The sequence below is a fragment of the Nicotiana sylvestris genome, chromosome 4, assembly GCF_000393655.2.
Source record: "Nicotiana sylvestris chromosome 4, ASM39365v2, whole genome shotgun sequence".
NCBI classification, from domain to species: domain Eukaryota; kingdom Viridiplantae; phylum Streptophyta; class Magnoliopsida; order Solanales; family Solanaceae; genus Nicotiana; species Nicotiana sylvestris.
In genome coordinates this window covers 152,234,713-152,241,700 of record NC_091060.1, presented here as the reverse complement: position 1 = coordinate 152,241,700, position 6,988 = coordinate 152,234,713, and the positions used below count along the sequence as shown (strand labels likewise).

General features: G+C 41.0%; 1 long non-coding RNA gene across 1 annotated transcript; it reads left to right on the top strand.

Moving 5' to 3' along the window:
• Positions 1–1,812: 1,812 nt before the first annotated feature.
• LOC138889071 (uncharacterized) lies at positions 1,813–2,862 on the top strand. The gene is made up of 2 exons (XR_011406638.1): positions 1,813–2,094; positions 2,419–2,862. It is a non-coding gene; the product is annotated as an uncharacterized lncRNA (long non-coding RNA).
• The last annotated feature ends 4,126 nt before the right edge of the window (positions 2,863–6,988 follow it).

Genomic DNA, 6,988 nt, shown 5'->3' with positions numbered 1-6,988 from the left:
TTGAACAGAGAATAAGGAAAAATAGCATACAAAAATCAATTAGAGTCAGTTTTAAGTCAAATAAAATTAAAAAATAGGGAAATACAGTGGGTTAAACAAAAATAAGAAAAATATTAGTCAAACACAAGAAAGGGAAGAATATCAATAGAAAATCAGTAAAGAAAAAGGGGAAATCTCAAACCCTAGTTGGGACTGACAACTTGAATCGAACCAAAAATGCAAGAATCATTCAATATAAAATGTATATGGACGAAAGATCGTCCATATCTTCACATAACCAAAGTAAATCGGCCCGTTCTTGAGAAGTAGTTCTTGCCAAAAAATAGGGCAAGAACTAAGTAATTCCATAAACATGCGTGTAATAGTAGAGTATCACGAAATAGGTAAGTAGATCATGGATTGATTCCATGTTTGAGTTGAAATCGGAAAAGGTTAGGGCTATGGCGGCTAGGGTTTAATAGAGGCGGGTGGAGAGACAAAAGGGTAATGAGGCGGCTGGGCAAGGGGAAATGAGTTATAGTTTTGGATGAAAGGGGGTAACTAAAGGGGGTTGGGTTATTGTGAGCCATTGATCACTCGAGATCAACGGCCAGAATAGTAAAGGGGATGGGGCGGGTTATTTGGAGCAGGTTGTCGGCCGGGTACTTTAAAAGGGATGTTTAGTTTTGGGCTTGGGGTAATTGGGTTAAGGTTTGGGTAGTTTTGGGTCCGAAAAATAGGTTTAAAATTGGGCTGTTATTTAAATACCTTAAAATTATCAAAATACTTTATAAAATGCTTAGTAAATACAATAAGATATTATTTGTCACACCTCCTTTTTACGCACCCGCGAGGGCGCAGGAGTTTTTTCCAATTAAAGGACAATCGAAACGGGATTGGTTTAATTATTTCAGAGTCGCCACTTGGGAGATTTAGGGTGTCCCAAGTCACCAATTTTAATCCCGAATCGAGGAAAAGAATGACTCTATATTATGGTCTGCGTACCAGAAATCCGGATAAGGAATTCTGTTAACCCGGGAGAAGGTGTTAGGCATTCCCGAGTTCCGTGGTTCTAGCACGGTCGCTCAACTGTTATATTCGGCTTGATTATCTGATTTTATACAAGTATGAACTTATGTGCAAATTTTATCCTTCAACCGCTTTTATCATTTACTATTATTTTTATCAAGAATTACAACGTTATAAAATGTATCTCGAACCACGTTACAATCAATGTACCCGTGGTCGTCGACACACTTTGACTCCGTTGAGATTTGGATTTGGGTCACATCAATGTGCACCCGAGTTTAAGGAAATTAAATTATTAGAGGCGTGCCTAAAGCGACTAGCGTATTTATTTTGGGTAGGACCGTGGAATTTTACTAAACGGTTCATCCTGAAGTCTAAACAATTTTTAAAGCAGATATTTACTGAGGGCCCCGCAATTTGTATTTTTATTTGATGAGGCTCATCTCATTCTTATTTTAAAATGAATTTGCAACGCCATGGACACGCATCTCGAACCACGTCACAATCAATGTACCCGTGATTAGAAACACATTTCGACTCCATTGAGAATTGGATTTGGGTCACATAAATGTGCACCCGAGTTTAAGAAGGTAAGATTTACTAAAGCGCGTCCTAAAAGAGTCTAACGTATTGTTAATTTAGGAGGGTTGTGAGATTTGCTAAACGACCCGTCCTAGAAACTAAATGCTTCGATAATATACGTTTAACGAGGGCCCCGCATCTTGTGCGTTTTTGTTTGTCGAAGCTCATCTCGTCTTTATTTTAAAAGGAGATCCTATAGCAACTACGTTTCTTGTCGCATTTGTCTCTACTAGTTGAGAATAAAAATGACCCTATTCAATTACATGCTTGCAGGTTATTATAACGGAATTCTGAGTGCCTTTGCAGAATAAGAAAACATGGCCATGCCCATGGGCAGCTAATCGAGCATCGTGGGCCCGAACCCAGCCCACACAGTATCGGCTGGACCTGGGCCAATGCCTTTCTGATGAAAGCCTGCTGGGTTCGTTTGATTCGGGCTCGACCTTCGTGAGGTTGAGGAGTGCAGACTTGCGCCGTTTATTTTAAGGCAATGGTTTGCCAATTGTAAGGAGACAGTTTATCAAAAGGACATGAAATTAACTAACATGGATAGTTCTATGTATTTAAGGACATGCTAACCATATAAAACCTAAGATACAACCTACTGCATTGGAGACCCTTTTATCTATCAACTTTCATATACAAACTAGCATTCAATCACCACATATTGACATCTACTGGGCACACAGGCTACCTTCAGTATCTAAACAAGAATGCAAACTACTACACATTACATGAATATTTAATGTAACAATCTATGTATAAAAGACATTCTTCAGGACTTTCATTTGTATTCATGCTCAAATTTCCCAATTACATTTTTGACAGTGCATTGGTTGTGTACCTGGTATAGAGGACAAAGAAGAAAGGAATGATCAGCTGGGCAGTATGTAGTAAACACAGCAACAGCAGATACACAGCAACAACACAGCAACAAATCAACAATCCAAGTGTTTTCCACAGCCCACGACAACCAACAATATTTCCCAGAATAAGGAAAACCAGCAAATAGTCGAGCACCAAATGAGCAATCCCAGGAAAGAGTGATGAAACAAGCAGCAGTAACAGAGTATTCAATGCAGCAACACCAACAGTTCAACAACCACAAACAGATCAATCAATGCGAACAACAGAACTTAGCCAAGGCAGCTTGACCAATATGAACTCTTATACAACTTTCAGGCAGTGTTTGGTTACAATCTATTTGAAAACTAACTTATGTTATTCAGCTTTTTTTTTTTTTAAAACTCAGTAAAACTTTTTAGACTAAAAGTTTCAGCTTTCAAACTAAAAATTCCAGCCTTTTCTCTCTTTTTTTTTTCTGAAGACTAAAAGTCCAGCCCTTTTTCAGTTCTCGAATGGCCTATTTATAAGCCAAAGTGACCAAGTGCAGCTAAGCTGCCCCCATGCTGCAACTTGCAGCCTGCCCTTACCCTGTTAAACCCATGCTTGAGCATCTCTTGATGCCAGCCCCCTTTGTTCCCCACGTCTGGTTTATTCTTTAATCCAGGATTATGGGCTTATTTTAGTATTCCTTTTAAACCCATACTCTTGTGTCTTGTCCCCCCATTGGCATTAGTTTAATCCTAATTTAGTACCCCATTTGTCAGTTCACTTAAACTAATTACTTTTGTTCTTTTTTAACACCCCAGAATACCCCTGTCAACCTTGATTATTACTGCCCCTGCCTACTGCAACATCGGGGCATTTTTTGAACTGATGAAAGTTCGAACTCAAGACTGCCTGGGCTGAACCTTTTCAGTCAGTTTTATAGTGCCAACAAACCATTTCAAACAATGCTGGGGCATACAGTCAGTGACAAAGCTCAATTAATCATGCGACCTTATTAGCTCATTCGATTTATTAGTTATAGAAAGCTAATCGACGATATTTATCGAGTCGACTATACTAATTATAACAGGTAATAATCAATCGCTCACATAAACAATATGTTTAGGGACCTAAAGGGCATCGGACAATTCTGTGTTCAAAACTGGGAACCTATATAAGTTTATTCATTTGACGACCAATCTAATCGAACATGTTCATCACAGAGTACATTCAGAATACACCCATAGAAAATTAACCGACCAAAGAAAAAGGTCTTTAAAGAGATGAAAGAAATCTGGATGAAAAATAACAAAAATAACAAACAAAACCAACGAAACATGCTGACCACTTAATTAAAAACTAAACAGAAGAAAGGAAAACGTACCGAAAATGTTTAAATCACACAGACCCAAATCTGATTCATCTTCGAACTTTTGAGGCCGAACAAACTTTAATCAGGGTGTTCTCACATGAGAGCACCTTGATTAAGGTCTATTAGACCTCAAACCCATGTCAAAACTGGCCGGGTTCCCCAGGTGCATGTGTTTCAAAAGTCTGGATTTCCAGATCTGGATTTTTGGGAGTTGTGGGTAGATTCGGACCAAACCAAGTTTGGTTTGGTCACGAGGAAGGTCAGGGGAGTGTCTGGTATGAAGATGGGATGGTTTGGCATAGATCCGGGTTCGACTCAAATCTTCAAATGAAGATTCGAGACGAACGAAAGTGATTCGAGGTTCGTGGTTAGTGGATTCGTGTTCAGGGGAGTGAGGGGGTCTTAGGGTGTTCAGGGGGTGGTCACCGGCGTTCGTGCCGCCGGCTTTAATGGCGAAGGAGACTAGGGCGGCTGCTAGGGTTTGGGGGTTTCAGGGTTCAGGGAAGGAGACGAGTGAGGGGTGGGGTTCGGATAGGGGGCGTGGGGTGTAAGGGAAGGTTTATATATGGTGAGGTTGATCGGATCTGAGCCGTTGGATCATACGATCTCAACGGCTTGGATCTGAGGGTGAGAAACAAGACGGGGTCGTTCAGTAGTTAAACGGGGTCGTTTGGTTTAAATGAGGGGTTGGGTCAGACCGGTTATTGGGTCGGGTTCAAAAACGGGTTGCTGAAAGAGGTCCTGAGCCGTTGGATCGGCTAGGACGGACGGCTCAGATTGATTTGCCTGAAACGACGTCGTTTCAGGAGGTTCCTGGGCAGGCCTGGTCTGGACCGGGTCAGATCGTTGGTTTGGGCCTTTTTTTTGTTTTATTTTTGGGCCCAAATTGATTTCAACTTTCTTTTGTTTTCCAATTTAAAGAAAAATAATAAAAATAATAAAAAAAATAAAAATAACTAATAAAACAAATGAAATTAAAACAAATAACAATATGGCGTTTCAACATAATTATCATACCAAGTAAGTTAAATCACAACCTAAAACGGACGATGCACATATATTTATATTTTTTTTTTTTTTGAATTTTCTTTTAACGCCACATATATTTTTTGTATTTTTGTTTGATAATGACTAGATGCAAAATGGACAGACTCACAAACGACTAACAACACATGTCACGGAAAGATCGAAAAATTGTACAGCGAAGCCTTTTGCCACTATTTTTATTTTCTTTTGGAGCGATTGTCCGTGAAGCAAAAATCACGTGCTTACAGCTGCCCCTCTTTGCACGAAGACACGAAGGGTTTTCGTGCAAAGATAAAGCGAGCGATTTTTGCCCGTCCGAATACTCCATGTGAAGCATTTTTTGAAAAAGATTTGACCGAACCTTTGCTTCAGAGGTTTCCTACATATCCTGGGCTGAAACAGGAATCAGGTCAATGTAGTTCGGGAAATTTTTGGTAGCTGGGACTACCGTGTGACTGTAGTGTTTGCTGTTGTTGTGCGCTGCTGTATGCTGCTGTAGGATGCTACTGCTCAACCGATCTCCCTATTACATTGCTCTAAAAGGAAAACAAGAAGCTAAGCTAAACTGAGGATCCTGAAATCTCATCCATCTTCAACTTGTTCTTGCTGCCTTGCTTTCTTGTCGGCTAACGCTTTCCTCTGACGCCTTTATTTTGTGAACTTGGAGATGATGCCGGTCCTTCACCTTTTCTGAATGTCAGTTCTCATCACTTTGCTTGATCTGCTGGGGATACGACTTTCTTCTTTAAATCTTCCAATGGTTTCTTCAGTGGCATGGCTTTTCATCGGAATTGTTATACTGGGCATGCTACAACGTTCCCAAACTACTTCTTTTGAGACGCGTTCCTTTTTCCTTTTGAATTGCGCGCTTGCCTCTGCAGTTGTCTGCTTCTTGGTGCTGGGGATTTCATTGTTTCCCGTTTGGGGATCTCTGTTGTACCCTTCCGTCTTCAGGTGGGGTGACTGATTCCAAAATCTAGAGCTGAATGTATTCCCGCATTATACTGGTGGGCGACCTAGAACTTAAGAGTATTCCCGCATTATACTGGTGGGCGACCTAGAACTTAAAAGTATTCCCGCATTATACTGGTGGGCGACCTAGAACTTAAAAGTATTCCCGCATTATACTGGTGGGCGACCTAGAACTTAAAAGTATTCCCGCATTATACTGGTGGGCGACCTAGAACTTAAAAGTATTCCCGCATTATACTGGTGGGCGACCTAGAACTTAAAAGTATTCCCGCATTATACTGGTGGGCGACCTAGAACTTAAAAGTATTCCCGCATTATACTGGTGGGCGACCTAGAACTTAAAAGTATTCCCGCATTATACTGGTGGGCGACCTAGAACTTAAAAGTATTCCCGCATTATACTGGTGGGCGACCTAGAACTTAAAAGTATTCCCGCATTATACTGGTGGGCGACCTAGAACTTAAAAGTATTCCCGCATTATACTGGTGGGCGACCTAGAACTTAAAAGTATTCCCGCATTATACTGGTGGGCGACCTAGAACTTAAAAGTATTCCCGCATTATACTGGTGGGCGACCTAGAACTTAAATGTATTCCCGCATTATACTGGTGGGCGACCTAGAACTTAAAAGTATTCCCGCATTATACTGGTGGGCGACCTAGAACTTAAAAGTATTCCCGCATTATACTGGTGGGCGACCTAGAACTTAAAAGTATTCCCGCATTATACTGGTGGGCGACCTAGAACTTAAAAGTATTCCCGCATTATACTGGTGGGCGACCTAGAACTTAAAAGTATTCCCGCATTATACTGGTGGGCGACCTAGAACTTAAAAGTATTCCCGCATTATACTGGTGGGCGACCTAGAACTTAAAAGTATTCCCGCATTATACTGGTGGGCGACCTAGAACTTAAATGTATTCCCGCATTATACTGGTGGGCGACCTAGAACTTAAAAGTATTCCCGCATTATACTGGTGGGCGACCTAGAACTTAAATGTATTCCCGCATTATACTGGTGGGCGACCTAGAACTTAAAAGTATTCCCGCATTATACTGGTGGGCGACCTAGAACTTAAAAGTATTCCCGCATTATACTGGTGGGCGACCTAGAACTTAAAAGTATTCCCGCATTATACTGGTGGGCGACCTAGAACTTAAAAGTATTCCCGCATTATACTGGTGGGCGACCTAGA